This window comes from Nothoprocta perdicaria, unplaced genomic scaffold, assembly GCF_003342845.1.
Source record: "Nothoprocta perdicaria isolate Ctin4 unplaced genomic scaffold, notPer1 scaffold_176, whole genome shotgun sequence".
Lineage (NCBI taxonomy): Eukaryota > Metazoa > Chordata > Aves > Tinamiformes > Tinamidae > Nothoprocta > Nothoprocta perdicaria.
In genome coordinates this window covers 631,964-648,829 of record NW_020454938.1, presented here as the reverse complement: position 1 = coordinate 648,829, position 16,866 = coordinate 631,964, and the positions used below count along the sequence as shown (strand labels likewise).

At 45.0% G+C, this 16,866-nt stretch overlaps 1 protein-coding gene across 1 annotated transcript in view; it reads left to right on the top strand.

The window, feature by feature from the left end:
• Nucleotides 1–729: 729 nt before the first annotated feature.
• The window catches only part of ACAN (aggrecan), a 47,006-nt gene continuing 30,869 nt past the window's right edge, over nt 730–16,866 (top strand). Inside the window, exon 1 of the mRNA XM_026036324.1 lies at nt 730–790. The gene's annotated coding sequence lies outside the window, so the exon portion shown is untranslated. The remainder of the gene's footprint in view (nt 791–16,866) is intronic.

Here is a 16,866-nt window from a genome sequence, read left to right as displayed (position 1 = left end):
TCAGACTGCAGTGATATTGACTGCACTGCAGACACACATACTTTGCTCAGGTTCCTTAATTAGCTTCATCTTATTTTAGTTTGCATAAACCACGTTTCTTCTTATTGCATAAACTACTTCTTCTCTCTCAACCACTTGTGGTGCTCCATTTAGTCTGGTTCCAAACCAGAGCGCTAAATTTAATCCCCTACTCCCCATTCAGCTTTCTCCATTTACAGTATTTTTTTTTTTTTTTTTTTTGGGTAATGCTTTTTTTTTCCCCCTCTTTCTTTTCTTTTCTATTTTTTTTCCTCTTTCCAAGAGGCTGGGCTTCCTTTTCTGTCCATAAACCCTCCTATTTCCCCCTGCCCCCTGGATGCCTGCCTACCTTTACTCTAAAATTCAGAGGAGGATCCAATACATTCAGTTTGCCAGCTCTTCAGGAGGTATCTAAGGAGGCTGACAGGAGTTGGATGGTCTTTCTTGCAGCCAGTGGCAGTTGATGTGGTCTGCAACCCTCTCTCTCTTTTTTGCCATTCACACACAGTACTCACTCTTCAAGCCTGCTGCTGCTGCTGCCACTGCCTGAGAGGACCTGAAATACCACACAGGGAATTTTGCTTTCTTCTGGAGAACCAGGGAAAAAAAAAAAAAAAAAAACCAGGAAAACTCATCTGGAGATTGTGAAGAAGACATAGAGTAATAGCAAGAAGTGGCAAGGTCTTTCCTCATTAAACGCCGAGAAACACCTAATTTCTCTGCCAGGTGTATGGGACTTAGATTCTCGAAGCAGTGCACTGAACTGTTAAAGGTAATGTATTGCACTTTCCTCTGTCGTCTCCGTGATTTTTTTTCCTTAACTTTTCTTTTTCTTTCCTCAGTGCTCTATAGACGCAGGCTCTGAATAAGTGGATTGGTTGTTTCTGTGCTGAGCAGAGAGTGCAGAAACGTGAGGAAAGTTGTTAGCTGATTGCTCCCGAGCTTCTCCCCCAAGTTTCGCTTCTGCAAACAGCGCTCCTGGGAGAGACAAGTTTGTCAGGAATGTGCACGGTTTTCCAAGGCTGCCAGGAGCGCTCGGATGCCACGCAGAGCTGTGGTCCTCACCAACAAGCGACCCGTTAGGGCAAAGCTATAGCCAGACACAGCATTTCTGTGCCAAATTTACTAGTTCCCTGGGAGAAGGGAGGGAAAGCCAGTTCTTTGGCTTTAGAGATTGTATAGGCTATGGCAGCAGGTGGGAGAGCAGAGAGGGGCTCTCACCCCTCTTGCTCCCCAAAAGACCCTCCAGTCTATTGGTGTTTCTTAGTGACGGAGCTCAGCTGTCACTCGAGTGCTGGAGACATTTCTGATCCCGCTTCCGAGCACTGGGGAAGGGGGATGTGGTTTTGCTGGCTTCTTAAAAACGCCACAAGATGTTGGGAAGGGAGATTCTCCTGTTTCCCGCTTTGAGCAGTGGAATTGTTCTGCTGCAGGGGAGGCAAAGGGCGGTCTGAGCTGTAGAGCTGCTCGGTTCTGGATAAGGGGTGACACGTACAGAAAGAGAATGAAAAGAGGGTGTCCAGCCAGAGGTCTGACAGCGTGTTCCTGCGTGAGGATGGCGGTGAATGAGTGACTGAGAATTGGCAGCCTCTCCTGGGATACTTCCAGTCAGCTGCTCCGGGTGCTACCTGCCCTCTTGCTGAATTGATCCACAGATGCACCGTATTCTTAGCAGTAGTTTGCAGGGAACTGAGCTTTTCTGCAAAAACAGATGAGTTTAAAAAGTTTTATTTTTCAAATTCTCCGTCAGAAATTCCTTCTTTTAATTCTTTTATTGCTTTCGGAGGTTTTTCATTTAAACCTTTAAGAATTTAAATTAAGTAGCAGTCTATTCTCTGTGCTGTTATGGAAAGCCCACAGTTAAACCTTCCCTTTTGAGTCGTCTAGCCAAGAACTTCAGTTAAAAAAGGCTTCTTTAGTTTTCTAAAATAACTTTTCCAGATGTGGAGAAGGGGGAATATCCCATGAGGAAATAGTTGGGAGAGAAAGGAATTGTCTCGCGTTTGTCACTATATTTTTATATATAAACTCCAGAAAAAGACTGTTGGGGAGGAATCAATTATTAGGGGGCTGAGATTTGTGGGTTTTTCCGATCCTGCGGGGAAGGACGGTCCCTTGCACTTTTGGAAGCCGAGCTATGCGTTTCTTTGCTTTGATTGTTTGACGTTATATTTTCCTGCTTGACTCAGAGACCGTATCAGCCTCGTAGATCAAAGGGGAGATCTTCCCCCTTTCAGAGATGTTTCAAGCTCCTGTCAGAGTGCAGGAGAGAGAGATGTCGTCTCCCACCTGAGCTGGGCAGGGGCGGAGGGTGAGGGCTGGAGATGTGCCCGTCCCAGCTGAGTGATCTCAGCAGCCTCAACGGCCTTGGAGGGAAAATTCCATCTGTTCCACTTGAACTGCTGTTTAATGTTTCCTATAATCAACCTCGCGTACAGTAGCTGGGTTTGACAGCAGCATGAGGGCTGCAGGATGGATGAGCAAAGAGAACGGAGGAGGCTGGAAATGGAGGGAGTGAAAGAGATGGAGGGAAAAACAGCTGAAGAGAAAAGGGGCATTGAGTAAAATTTTGCAGGCTGCGCACTGTCAGAGCAAACAGCAGCTCATCCTTGTAAAGTACTGGCTAATTAGAAAGGTGTTTGGGTGGCTGTGGGTCATTAAGGTGTTGAGAAAGAAGAGGATGGATAGTGTCACTTAAAAGAAGGAAGGAAATGAATGAATGTGTAAATGAAAAGAGAAGTCCGATGGCTACAGGCTCTCATGTCACCTGGGAATACATAAAGGCCAGGGCCCCTAGAGACTCTAAAATCCAGTCTGTTCCTGGCATTTTCTCTCCTGCTCTGCCTGGGGCAGATCCTCGTCGAATCCAGTGACTTCATTGCCTTCCCGTGCTGACTTCCACCCAGCAAGAACGTGGGCTGGTGAAGCGCCAGTCAGTCCCACTTTAAAAACCAACAGGACCTTTCTTGGCCGCCTGCGACATCTTTTCCACAGCCGCCCTCCTCCGTCTGCTCGCTTCTCCGTGTCCCTGTGCAGCGGCGGGCAGGCTGCTCCACCGCAAGGCAGCGCATCCAGCCTTCCCGGAGCTGCTCCATCCCTCCCTCCCATCCTCCTCCCCCCTTCCCGAGGCCGCCCGGGCCTCTCCGTGTGGAACAAGCCGGGCTGTGTGTGCCGTCCGCAGGCAGCTTCCCAGCAGCTGCAACAAAAGCCGTGTTCATAGCGGGGCTGGACCACATACGGAGCCGGAGCGCGGCGGCTGCGGAGCAGCCCGGAGCATTGAGGGCTGTTTAAAGAGTGAAAGAGCAAGGCGGCAAAGAGGGAGCTGTTATATATATATATAAAAAAAAAAAAAAAATACTTGAGCCCGGTGCAACAACGGAAACCTTACAGTTTACTTTTAAAAATTCAGTGCTTCCTTGTGAGCGGGCCGAACAGCCGGGCCTGTGTGCGGAGCAGCGCTGCCTGTGTGCACAGGGGCGGGGTGCGAGCGGCCGCCTCGCGCCGCTCTCAATGGACTCACAGTGCAAACCTAAAGAAGCTTTTTGTTGGCCCCATGAATAGGCCGGGGGTTTTGTGCTGCTCACCGGGAGGCTTTTTTAGAGACGCTTCGCACCGAGGTTTTTTCCCCTCCGTGAGCTTTTCACTGGGCTCTCATTTTTAATAAAAGTTTCCATTTCTTCCCTGCACAACGTTCTGCCTCCCCAAAGATTGCTCAGTTAAAAAAAAAAAAAAAAAAAAAAAAAAAACAGAAGGAGGATGGGAGGAATGGTGGATCATTCATATTAGGATCATTCATATTAGGATCATTTCACTTTGGCCCCCCAAAAACCCTGCCTGTGCTTAGGCTGCTGAAGTGCCTGGAGGTGTTAAGCAGTAACACCATGGATGGTCTCACTTACATTCCCCCGCTTTACAAGCCCAACCACTGTGTGGCAATCAGCTTTAATTAGCTAAATTCCAGACAGCTTTAGCCCATCAACTGGGACAGCTGGGCTGTGTTAGACCCCCCTTAATGAAATGAGTATAAGAGAGATAATGGGAGGCAAGTAGGGTGATTGTAGAGGGGGTTTGGAAGTCCATGGGTTTCCATTCCTGCTGAGCTGAAGGGGCCTGTGAGCTGTCTCTGTGTGTTTCTGTGGCTCTGCCTTTCCCTGGGACTCACTGAGGAGGAGACCTTGCTAAGTTTGGGAGATGAAGGAGCAGAAGCTGAGCCAAGGGCACAGGAATGGCTCTACAGAGAGGAGCAAGCCAGGGATAAAGGAAGGGGAAGAGAAGGCCTCAGATGAGAAGTCATCCGGGCTTTTGCCTTTATAGCAATTCCCTGTGCTGATCAAGGCATGTCAGTCTGTGCCTCATTCCACACTCCAGAGCAAGCCACAGAAGAGCTGGGTCCTTTGTAATAGGAGGAACCTTTGGAGAGACCTGAGTTTAACTTGGATGCTGGGTCCTGCCTTGCTGCTCAGTTCTCACCTTGGTTGGCAGAGATGTCGCTCTGCCTTAAGGGTTTTGCAGCTGATGTTGGCCAGTAAGTGTGACCACTGTGAAGGATTCTGGTGATGGGGTGTACACTGGTTGGTCTGGGAGTTGTACTTGCTGTTGCAGTTAATGAGTCACTCCAAATCATGGGCAAGTGGATGGTCCTTGCTTCTACTGTGTTGCTATTGAATTGCTTGAGAGCTAAGGATGTTCTTAAGTCCTCTGGTGTTCTGTAGGTGTTAAAAGGAACTCAACATGGTTATCTTCCATGCCAGCAATGTAGAGAACAGATCTTGGAGGGAAGATGCTTGGCTTAACAAACTGCCTTGGGCAATGCGAGAGAAAGGAACATGTGGGAGGAACCACACTGTGTTGCACAGACAAAGTGATCAGGACAGGAAATTGTTTCTGGTGGAGTAGGGAAGGAAATGCTCATAAGTTAGGCCTGAGAGGAGTAGAACTGTCTATTAAGCCATGCCCAATAAACCTAGCTTACTTTAGTGGGGGAATATGGAATGTAAATACTTATGCTTCAAGGCACAAGCTAACCACTAAATGCCTAGTGTTAAAAAAACTTCCTCCTCAGCAATTTATTCCATATTTTTGATCATGAGAACTTTGCTCGGAAGCTGGGGATATAGACCTTATCCAAGACAGGATATTGGCCTGGACGCACCATTGGTTTGATCTGGCCCGGATGGACCATTAGCTTTATCTGGTCTGGCAATTTCCTTGGCAGTTTGACTTCTGAGGTGCCCTTGGTCAGTGCTGGTCAGAGGACTTGGGCTTTATTAGCAGTAATGTAGGAAACCATGGAGGGGCAAAAGAAGCTGTGGCCACAGAAGATACAAATTTGGCTAAATAAGCAAGGGGTTTAGGTTGGAGTAATTGTACAGTCCAAACAATCCTTAGGGAAAGCAAGAAATGGGCAAGCAAAAACCTGCTGATTGGGGGGGGGGGGGGAATATATAAAGGAAAGGTGGAGGCCAGCAGCTGACAATAGGTGAAGATGGTGCTGATCTCTTCAGCTGGGAACCTCGTTGTCATTCACACAGCTGCAGTCCACAAGATCCTGTTGCTCCTGCCGGGATCTCACCCAGGTTTGGGGTAACCACATTTCCGTGGCCCTGGGAATCTCCTGTTGCTACAGCCCCTTGCACGAGGTAAGGGCAGATGCAGTAGCCTTGCTGGTATAAACCCCTTGACTTCAGAGGATTACTCCGGATTAATGGCGCTCTGGTGCAGCGGCAGCAGTAGATCTGAGCATAATTAACATTACGTCATCTGTACCACAGCTTCAAGGTTGAAATAATCACGTAGTTCGCATATTGGAAACTGCAGGATTGTTTCCACATAAATGATTAACTGCTGCTTTTACTTACCCCATGAAAAAAACACAGTTTCTGTGGTGTTTGGTGTATAAATAACACCCTGTACCTCTATAGTGCTTAGCTTCAAAGCAGTTCCTCAGTGCTGCACCATAAAGAATCCTCTCCTGTTCTGTAATAACTGCTCTGAAAATTATGTCTTTTCCTCTGCTGTAAATTATATTGTACAGTTACTGCTATTGCTGCTGTTACATTCGGTTTGGCTAGTAAATAATATTCTTTCCCTACCACTGTATCTGGGGTTTAAATAATACCCTGTACTCATGTCCAACTTGGCATGTAAGTGTCACCCTAATCCTGCATGGTAGCCTGGAATACATAGAATATCTTGATGCTGTAGAGCAAATTGCAACTTTCCTCTCTGTACTTGCCCTCTAAGTATTACCTTGCTGGTGTATATAGCACTTATTGTATAAATAATACCCTGTTGCCTTGTAGTAATTGATGTGTAGGCAATACCCTCAAAGTGCAGGGTGCTCGGTCTGCTAATACTGCCCGTTGCAGCAGCACGGGGTGGTGCAGCAGGGCTGTGCAGGGAGGGCGCTGGGCTCTCGGCTCGGCGTGGATGTCACTTGTCACCGTTGCTTGTGTCTCCTCTCCAAGCACAGGGCCCTCAGCGGTGGCAGCTGCAGGACTGGAGCTGGCCAGCCAGGATTGCCGTGTGGCAGCAGGGAAAGGGGCCACCCTTTTGCTGGGCTGCCTTTCTTTGGAATAATAGGGATTATTTAGGTAATGACCCCATACGTCTCAACAAGTGAATGTGCATGGGCTTGTCTCTCTAGGAGAACCTTCAAATGCTGTGGGAAGCCATCAGATGACATCTTGTCTCTACTAGGACTGACATCAGAGATCTTGACCCCTTTTGGTGTCCTTAAGAGCTACAAGGCATTTGCCTGAGTTAGAGGAAAGTCTCTCTGTCTGCACAGATCACAGATTCACTGTGGTTGGCCTCTTTAAAAATCCCCTCCAGGCTAGCTAAATGCAGATATCTCCTGCCAATCTCAGCTATACCATTTGCATGGTTATATGGCAGGGTAAAATGATTCAGAGCCTCCTTTAATGTTGAGGAAGTCTCAGGAGTCTAGTTTGGTGCAGGGCAGAAGGATCTTCATTACCTTTACCACCCAGCTCTGTTTGGATTTGTTCAGTGTTTTGAAACTCCTGGCTTACTCCTGGTGCATCCTTGAGACTGAAGATGTGTAGTGTTGTACCCATTTCATGTATATAATTTTTCACTAATTGACATACCAAGAGGCTTCCATATGTCCTGTTATACTTTTCTGAAGTAGTGAACGTAGTTTGGGACTTGAAGGATACTTAGAGTAACAAGCCCCTTTTTTCCAGCTTTTCTTCAATCCATATCTCCCTTCTGCTCCTTTCTAGGCAGTTCTGTAAAATTGCCATTGTCAGTTCACTTAAAACTGGCTTCCTACTGCCTTTAAGCCCATAAAGCTGATTTAAACCCTGTGCCTGGTGAAAATTCTGCTCAGCCTTTTCTCTCACAGGTGATAACAGCCCCTTGCTCCCTCCGTAGGCTCTGCAGCAGCTCCTTTGTTCACGAGGAGCTGGAGAGATGGTGCTTGGCAGCTTCTGGCTTGCACATTTGTGTCAAACATGGAAGTCTGGGCTTTGCTTGTGCTTAAATACCTGCATTTTTCCCATGCTGCGGGCTCAGCATAATGTTGAAGCTTTATTCATGCCTTCACTGTCTATATTGGTGACACTTAAATGGACACACACTGGCTGGCACCTTTCCTGTGATTCTGGCACAAGTTGTTACCAATTTGTTCTCTTTTTCTGCCCGATAGCTCTCTATTCTGCAAACAGTCATCTGCCTCTCTGTAGCTATGCAATGCCTCGTCCTTAAGAGGTGCCTCTTATCTGTGAAATTAGTGCAATTACACAATAATACTTTGATTTGGGGAATCAGTGTCATTAGTCACTCAAATAGCTGATTGAATTTAATTCCCTTAGAATTGCCCTTTTCCAGCAGTAGCTCTAGGGATTCAAGGCCATGTTTTATAAAAGAAGCCAAGTGCCCAAAGATACACAGAAGCACTGCTGCAAATTGCATTAAATGCCTAACTCATCTATTTGCATCTCTAATTTTTGAAATATCTTGGACAATTTAGCAGGTTGTCAGTCTTTTACTGAACCTGTTTAATAGCCTTAGGAATCTTAGGGCATTCTTTGGATTGCTTTTACCCACTACTGTTCTCTGAGTTTATAATCAGTCTTTTAAAGGTCAATTCAGAAGCCATCTGGTAGTTTTGTTACCCACCAGCAGAGCATCTTTCTCCTCCCCAAAATGCTTGCTTAAGCCTTCCAGTCTCATGTACAACCTCTTTACCTTCCATCTGTACTCAGGATGGTAGGAATGGGATGGCAAGGAGGCCACGTAGGGCTCATAGCCCAAGGAGGAGAAAGTCCAAGGCAGCTCTTGGAGATCTCCAATATCACCACAGGGTTTGGGAAGTCCAAGGCCTTGACTGCAAGGCCTGGGATCTGTGAGGCCTGTCTTTTGAAGGCCAGAGCTCCCAGCAGCTTCTCACTCTGCCTGCCCACTGGCATTAAAATCATTAGCTTTAAAAGTATGACTCATCTAATCAGATTTGCCAGAATGTTCATTCTAATTGTCAGAGAATATGATTGTTTTGAACATTTAACTGCCAGTTAGTTTTACTGGACATGGCTCCCATTTTGTAGCTTAATTTTTTTCAGTCACAGCCATGGGATTACCACAGTCTGTAGATTGTTCTGTTAACTCCTAAATGCTGCATATTATTAAAGCCAGTTCTCGTGTTATATGTAGAAACCAAACAGTTTTCTTCGCAGTATTGCCTTATGGAATTAATTCTTCCGTCTGAAAGTAGAGTTTTCTGTACAAACTTGTGGGATTTAGACTTTTTTGAGAGCTCTCTATTTTGAACTTATTAGCAGTTACATGTCTAGACTATGTTTTAATACCAGAACTTTGGTTCTAACCTTATTAACCTCAGAGATAAATGGCACTGTTGCTATTTATTCCAGTGGAAAATTGATCTGACCACTAGATAATTTACTTGCCTGTCTCATTGGGAGAATTACAAGATAACTATTAAAAAGGAGAGAAAAAAAATTATACCTCATATAAAAGAAACTACAGAAATTAAAACTTGTTTTGTTCTGATTTATTTTAAATATCAATGTGGCATATCCCAGTATTGAGTTTAGAGCCCATATCTCTTCGATTAATGCCAAAGCATATTTGCTGGTTTGAAACACTTTGCTAGGCAGTTATTTTGCCTACAAGAGGATCTGTGTTGGTGCCTTTCTGTCCCCCCAAAATGTGGGTACTGCTGGTTTAAAACTGTTCCACGTACATCTGGAAAAACAACATTTTCCATTGCCCTTACAGAATGTTTCACCAAATACTGGGCTACATTTTGGCTCTCCCTCCAAACCACATCTCATGCATAGGAATTTATTTGCCTCAGAAAACTTTGTATTCCTCTTTAATTGCTGTTTTGGTTTCCTTCATGCTTCACTTTCTCTTCTTGAAGGTATGACTTATGGACTTTGCTCATTAAACTGTAGATTGGGACTCAATGTCACCGTCTCTCCAAGTGTCTGTGGCTTAGGATAAGGCAAAATTTCTTTCCCTTAGCAGTCTGCACCTCACAGAGGTTTTGTATTTTGTGTAAGAGCTTCACTTTTACTCATGGGCTCCCCAAATTCACATTTGTGCTCTCCTGGCTTGGTCAGCAGCAAACTTTGTAGGACGGAGATCTCTCCAAGGCAGGAACTGTGTCTGCTGGGATAATGCAGTGGGGCCCTGAGATGTGAGCTATAATGAAGTAATTATAACATACATCCACTCCACCTAGGTTGAAACTGATTTTTGAGAAGCTAATTGCCTTGCTCTCTTTCACTGTCACATCATCGTGGTCTCTTAAGTCTCTTAAGTAATATATCCTTCTGTACTTTTAAAAATGTTATTGTACTCTGCCTACAGATTATGTACATTCAGGTCGAATTAGACAAGCGGGTTTGCATGAGTAGCAGTATGAGTGGTTTTTGAAAATGGTCAAAGTTTGGCTGCTCATGTCCACTGTTTGAGTTCTGCAGCCTAGTTTTACTGTGTCCTGGAGACTGTGGAGGGATTCTGTAAGAACAGGGCTTTATGAAATCTTTTTTGGTTTTTTTTTTTTGGGGGGGGGGAAGGGGGGAAGGCAAAAGGCTGTGAATTTTGGTGGTTTAAAATAGGTCTCATTTGATTAAAAGCTGTTCCTCTAAATCTGTTGCTCACTTTCTCAAGTGCTTCTTTGAAGGTTTCTCTTGGGGAAGGTTTGCATTGGCCCCAAACAGAATTCTCTGATTAGCCAGGGAATGGTAACTCCTCTGCCAGTAATTCCGTCTTTCACACTGAGGGATCCTGTTATCTCTTGTGCTAGATAGGTGGATGTATTACCTAGAATCTCTCCTATACTTTCATAGAGGAGACACCAGCTATAAAAGAATGATTTTTTTAAGGCATCTTTTCTTTGCTCCTTTGCTTTCTAACTTCCAGCCATGAAGTGGGACTTGAAGCCTTTGAGGGCTCTGATGGATGGTCTTCTCTGTAACAAACCCCACACCAGCTTGTTTGCTTGCAAACTATTTTGTTGTTATCGTCTTTCTTGTCTTGTGGTGTTTTCCATTGTACAATTTGGCTTGGTTCAAAAGCATCACTATTGTAGGAGGAAAATAAGAGGAAGATTTATTTTCTGTAAGTAGTCCTAGTTGACTGCTACCCAAGAAGAAAAGAACAGTCTGAACCAAAGATGGGAATCACTGTTCAGATACAGTGACTTGAAAATTGAATAGGAGCAATGGATCCATGTCTCTGTCCAGCTGGCCTGTTCCTAGTAAGGAGAGCTGCTAATTAGGAGCTGTTAATGCTCCTAATACAGTGAAGTGACCTTGGAACGAGTGGTGCAGGATGGGGCTGCTGGATTCACTCGGAGGCACCTCTGTCCCACAGAAGAAATGGAGTAATATTTAAAAAAAAAAAAAAAACAAGAACCTTATTGACTAGGCTGGCTAAATTGAGTTAAATATGCACTGTATGCCTTGGCTAGGAGGGCAGAGATCGTACTATGCCAAAGCAGCCTCCTGGCGTGTGGAAGGTTTGAACATGCAGAAAAGGAAGGAATTGTACAGGGTGCAGGGCAACGAAGTGCCCTGAAATGGAGCTGGCTGGAGAGTCATTGGGGCTCAATGTTAGAGTTTCAAGGGAAAAAAGACAGAAATCAGTGAGACTTTGAACAGAGCCTTAAATCCTCAACACACTGGAAGATTCTTAGGCTGCCTGGAAGGAGCAGTTAATGCAACTCTGCAGGTATTTTGATTTGGTGAGGGGCCTCTGAGCTGGCTGCTGTGCTGTGGGAATGCAAGATCTGATGTACCAAAGCTGACAAATTCTAGCACAAAGGTGTGAATGGTTGGGAGCCAGGGGTTGCCAGAAGCCTTGAACATCTCTGACTCTCTAGCTCCCCTCTAGAGAAAATTTAGTGCTGGGAACAAGGATGTCTGGGACTCTCAGTCCACCTACAGAGCAAAGGGTTTGTACAGTGAGGCAGTAGTCCTGGTTACACGGCTTGGTCCTGAAAGGGAGGTCAAGAACATGTCCATGGACCGTGTAATCTTCTACCACAGGTAATACCATCAAGGGAAGGGTAAGTTAAACTGGGGAAGCTGACCTAGGGAAAAAATGAAAGAAGATGGTGAAGCATTCTCCTGTTGCTGTGTACTTGGCCTTTGCTCAAGCCTTCCTAGAACCAGAGATGGGAGTGAAAAGCAGCTTTTTAATCCTTTGTGTACCACCCGGTCCCCTAGATGAGGACAAGCTGGTATGGCTGCTTTATGCTCCAGTTAAGTCAGTGCTTTGCAGGCAGAGGAATACAAGTAGAAGTGCCCTCCCCAACACAGCAAAAGGTTCATTATAGTTTGACTGTTATGTCTGCACTCTGAATACTGTCTGTTCTATCCATAATGTTCATGTTACTGTGAGAAAATATCTGAAGCGTTTGATAGAAGCTGGTACCTAGAGGTTTATGAAGAAGAAGAGAACCTGCTTTTCTTTTAGGAGCCTCTCTACCTTGTGGAGGGATCTGCTGTCTGCATGGAAAAGCTCCTGTGCGTGTTTGATATGCATCTGCTTTTCTGAAGATAGCTAAGAGGCTGAGCGTTTAGAAACTGGAGAAATTCCATTACTTCTCCACTGTGAATGCTAGTGATCTGCTCCATAGGAAATGCTCGGAGACCTGGCATTCCCTTATGAATGTCGCACAAGAGACCATCTTCCTTTCCAGACAGTAGCCAGAAAGACCCAAGTCCTCTCCCAAACCGTTTACCCCTTTGTCTTTTAGGTCACCCCAAAGGGAATATTGGATGGACATTATCCCTTACAAGGGAAACTAATAGTGCATGTCTTAAATTTATGAGCAAGAAATCTTTTTGGAATGAGAGCTGGGACTGACACAGCCTCATTTAAGTAAATCTAAGCAGAGTGTTTACACAATGTCTGGAATTAATGCAGAGAAAACTTGCAGGTGCCAACTCTGAAAAGAGGAAAAAGGGGAGGCAGATACTGAGCCTCTAATGAAGCTGGGACCTCTTCCTCCAGCTTGGAGGGAAAATTGCTTTTCCTGCTTTTAAGCACCAGGAGCGTGTGATACTTGGCAATGCAAAGAGCAGATAGGTGAGCAATTGCATCCCATCTCTTTTCTTTAAGCTGTGACAGTGTGAGGGTGTCTGGTGTCATCCCCAGCTGTGTGTTTCCACGGCACATATGGCCTCACCAAAGCTCATTGCACAGAATAGTGCAAACAGCACACAGCAGAGTGCTCAGCAGGAGCTTGGGTGTGTGTGAAGCAGGAGCTTCTTCATATCCATATGAAGAAACATAAATGTAAACCAAGGCTGTGACCAAACAGTAATTCACAGCAAGAGGCAAAAAAAAGTCCATTGTGAAGCTAGCAGCTGATCCAGAAAGCAAGGCCACTGCCTCAGGATCTCCTCCAGTCCTGTCAGTGCCTTGTTAGGTGAACTATCGTTTCTTGGGGTGTTACCTGTTTCATCCAAAGTGGTTTTGGGTAGCAGTGTAGGAGCAGATATGAGATATGGGTAGTAACCACCAAAACTAGTGAAGAGCCAGAGGCTGAGCTCTCTGAGCCTCTGGGTTCTCTATTGAAACATTGCTGAAAATAAAGCCTGCAAGCCAGAGTTTTTGCTGTTCAGCTAGAGATTCATTTAGCTCCAGGTAGGGACTAGTTTCCTGATGTTGTATTGCAGAAGGAGCCCTTGGGATTACACACCACCAGATGCTCACAGGTGTTAGTTACTTTTGGAAAACCTTTTCTTACCTAAATGCAATATCAGCCATTCAAATACTCTAAAGGACCAAATCGCCCTACAGACCCTTATTTCTGTATTGTTTAAAGCAAGGCATGGGGGTCTGCAGGTAGAGGATCCATAGTCAGCTGGAACAGAGTAGCTAGGGAGACCAAAATCCTGAGGAGAGAGAAGGAACTGTGCTCTGCTAAAGCAGTAGAGCAGGTCTGTGTCTGGCTGGGAGAGAAAAGCAGTGGGGGAGCATGTGCAGGTGGATCAGGCTGTTCTGGGATGCTGGAGGGCTGAGTGGGTCAGATCCAAAGGAAGAAAAGGGTATCATCACTGTGAAGCTGCAGAAGCGTCAAAGAGGTTTTCTTCACTGCAGTCACATTTGTGCCTTGCTCCAGGAGGATGGAGAATGCTTTTGGACTTTGCTTTTGCTGGAAAAAAAAAAAAATCAGCAAAAAAAAAAAATTTAGGTCTACCTCTTCTCACCTCTAAACCACAGGTGGTTTAGAGATGGGAAATGGTAGGAGGCTTGACCAAGAAAATGTTAATGGAAGGAGATATTTTTTCCGGTTCTGATTCTCCCCTTTCTCTTGCTCTGTGCAGGATTTTGGTAACTTGCATCTTAGCTGTGTCAAAGCAACAGCTCTCACTTTTCTCAGTGTGTTTTTATAGAGAACTAAGACATCTGAGCAGAAAACAATGTCATGTGAAGAGTGTTCTGCTCATCCTTAGATCATGACCCAAACTGCCATCTTCACCCGTGACATCCAGGGATAGTCTAGTTTCTCAGACATCCCTTTTGTCTAGGATATTCTTATTTGCCTCCTTGATACCAAAGAAGCATCTAACAGTTTGAATGTGATCCTGGAATATTAGGTAACCACCTAATGTTCTATTGTACCTAAAATTCTGTGCAGGGTTTAGTTATTGAGTTATTGCCAATGAAGCAACCTGAAGGCTGTAGCCTAATCATTTATGTAGCCAGGCTTGTCAAATCTGGTTGTCATATAGTAAGGGAAAAGGACCAGCTCTTCAGTAGAACAGTTCAAAAAGCCTTGTTGCATCCCTTCACAGATGGATCTTCAGTTGGTAAAAACATGCATCATTGGCAGTGCATTTAAGCTGATTCTGTGATAGCTGAGGGTGGGTTTCTAAATGCTTCTGGGACATGTCAGGGCTGGGGAACATAGCATGACCAAGGTAGCATTGTAGACACCAGTAAGTGTTGCTAACTGAAAGGGCACTGGAGATGCGGAGTGATTCTTACTTTGAGATTGCTTACCCAGGGCAAAAGAGACTTCCAAGTTTCACTTTTGTGGATTAAGTTCTCCCTTGCAAGACAAGGGATACATCCCATGTGAAATAAAGAGTAAGGATGCTCTATGAAGTGCATAATCACTCTGCCATCTCTGCAAGTTAGATGTCTGTTTGCAGCAGTGCTCCAGGCTCCCAATTAGCTGGAGGAGGAGGCTGGCTGAAGCCCTCCTTGAAGGTTCTCCACTGAGAAACCTATTTTAAGAGGAGCTGAATTGCCCTTTAGAAGTTTTTCTCCCCTCTCTGCCAAGAGAGGCTTCTTGAGTAGGAGCTTCAGCTAGTCTGAAGGGCTGTTGTTCCCTCAAATGTAGAGGCTGTGAGGGTGATTTGCTGTGTCTGCTGCTCTCTGCTTTGAGCACCCACTCAGAGCCCTGCCATGGCTTGGTGCTGGTCTGATACCTTGAGCCAAGGACTCCACTGCCACCCCCTCATCCTAATAGTTATCAAAGTCTGTCCTTGAAGGGCAGGAAATATGGCAGACAGTGACTTTCCGGCCTGAAAGCTGGGTTTTGGGTGACCAGAGGGATGGGATTTTGGTGTTCCTCGGCAAAGGTTTGCATATTTAGCTTGCGTCTGATCTCCAGCTCAGAAAAACAAAAACCCCCAAGAAGTGCTGCTGGTGTTAATGAAGGTGTAATGTAAATCAAAGCAGGATCACTTGTTTTATAGTAGGTAATAGAAGAACTAAATGATTATAATGCTTTTGATGTTCACTTTCTGGTGGATCACTAAGTGAACCTAGTATCTCTTTAGCTGTTTAGCTTCTGCTAAGGTTTCCTTTAGCATATTGCTCACGGTGCATGTGTGCACACGTATTGGGTATTTTGGCTCTTCCTGCAGCATCAGTGTTTCTGTAATGTAACTAAATAGCCAAATTATAACAGGCTAGAATTCTTTTTTTAAAAAAATAAAAGGCTGTAAAGACTCTGAAAATTGAAATAACGTAGGTCCCAAATTACAGCTCTAGTTGTCCTGGGTTCATTGTCATGGAGGAGAGAGGAGGTCTGGATGACATGTGGTTGCTGAGGGGTGCATTGACACCAGGCATCAGTGTGTAATAGCAGAGCAGTGTCTGACCATGTTCATGCCCACAGTAGCCAGGGATGTGTAAGGACAGGAGCCAGCTGAGGTTTGAGGAGAAGCCTGATGTTTTTCCTAGCCTTAAACAACTGTTCTCTGTCCTGTGCCTTATGCACCAAGAATGTCTCTGTGACTTCAATTTTCTGTCTGCTGAAGCGATCCAAGTGGCCAATGCTGCGTGACTGTCGGTGTGTGGAGGACTGCATCCTTTGATGACACTATCAGCGTAACTGCTGCCATCCCTCTTTCTGATTGGGAGGCAAACAGGACTCGATTGTTCCAGGGATGGTTTCAGGAACAGAGCAGGCAGGAGCAGCATCCAGGCTGCTCTCTGCATAAAGACCTTACTCTCAGAATGGTTTGGAAGCCAGACAGAATGGAATATTTCTCCTATTTTCTTTACAGCTGAAAAAACATGAAAAGTCACAGAAGTGCATTTATTACCATATTTAAATGCCAAAGTTGTCTTATTTAGAGAGAAAAAAAAAATAAAGAAATAAAAGTGGATTTGCCCAACCTCCAGTTTCCCCTGCCCAAACCCTCCCATTTCCTGGAGCAGGCTGAGTTTTTAACAGAAAACCTCAGTCCTGCACAGAGGCTGGGAATATGCACAGGGACAATAAGGTGTTTGTTCATGGACATCATAGGGGAATGGGGTGTATTTTCACAGGGAGAGGAGAATCCAGTGTGACTATGAAGGCTGAAAACTTGGGACATGCCATCTAAGCAGACACAGGAACCTGCCTCATGTCTTTGTGCCTGTGTGATTGTCTCCTCAAACCTTCTGCAAATACTTGACCCAAGAGTTGGTGCCTAAAAATACTGGTGTCGAAGTAAGGTAGGATGGAGGTGTCCATGTGTCCTAGAGAAATGAGGTCTGTTGCCTGATAGGGAGTGAATAGAGGATGAAAAAACAGATGATGAGAAAATCCAGGGCTAAAAGAGCCGTTCTGAATTTGACTCTTTTTCAGGGGCCTCTTTATATCTAGAGTTTTAATGGAAATGTTGTCTTTGGAAACACCTTATGCCCATGCGTATCTTCTAGTTAATGAGTGGCATTTCACTAGCTGCCAGAAACAATATGCATGTACATTACAAGTCTTTCAAAACTCAAAAACAAGGAAGCTTAAAATGACCTACTCATCCACCTCCAAAAAAGACAACAGGATTAAGGGTGAAGAAAATAAATTTAATTGCTACATGGGTGATTAACGTGGCATGGAACAAG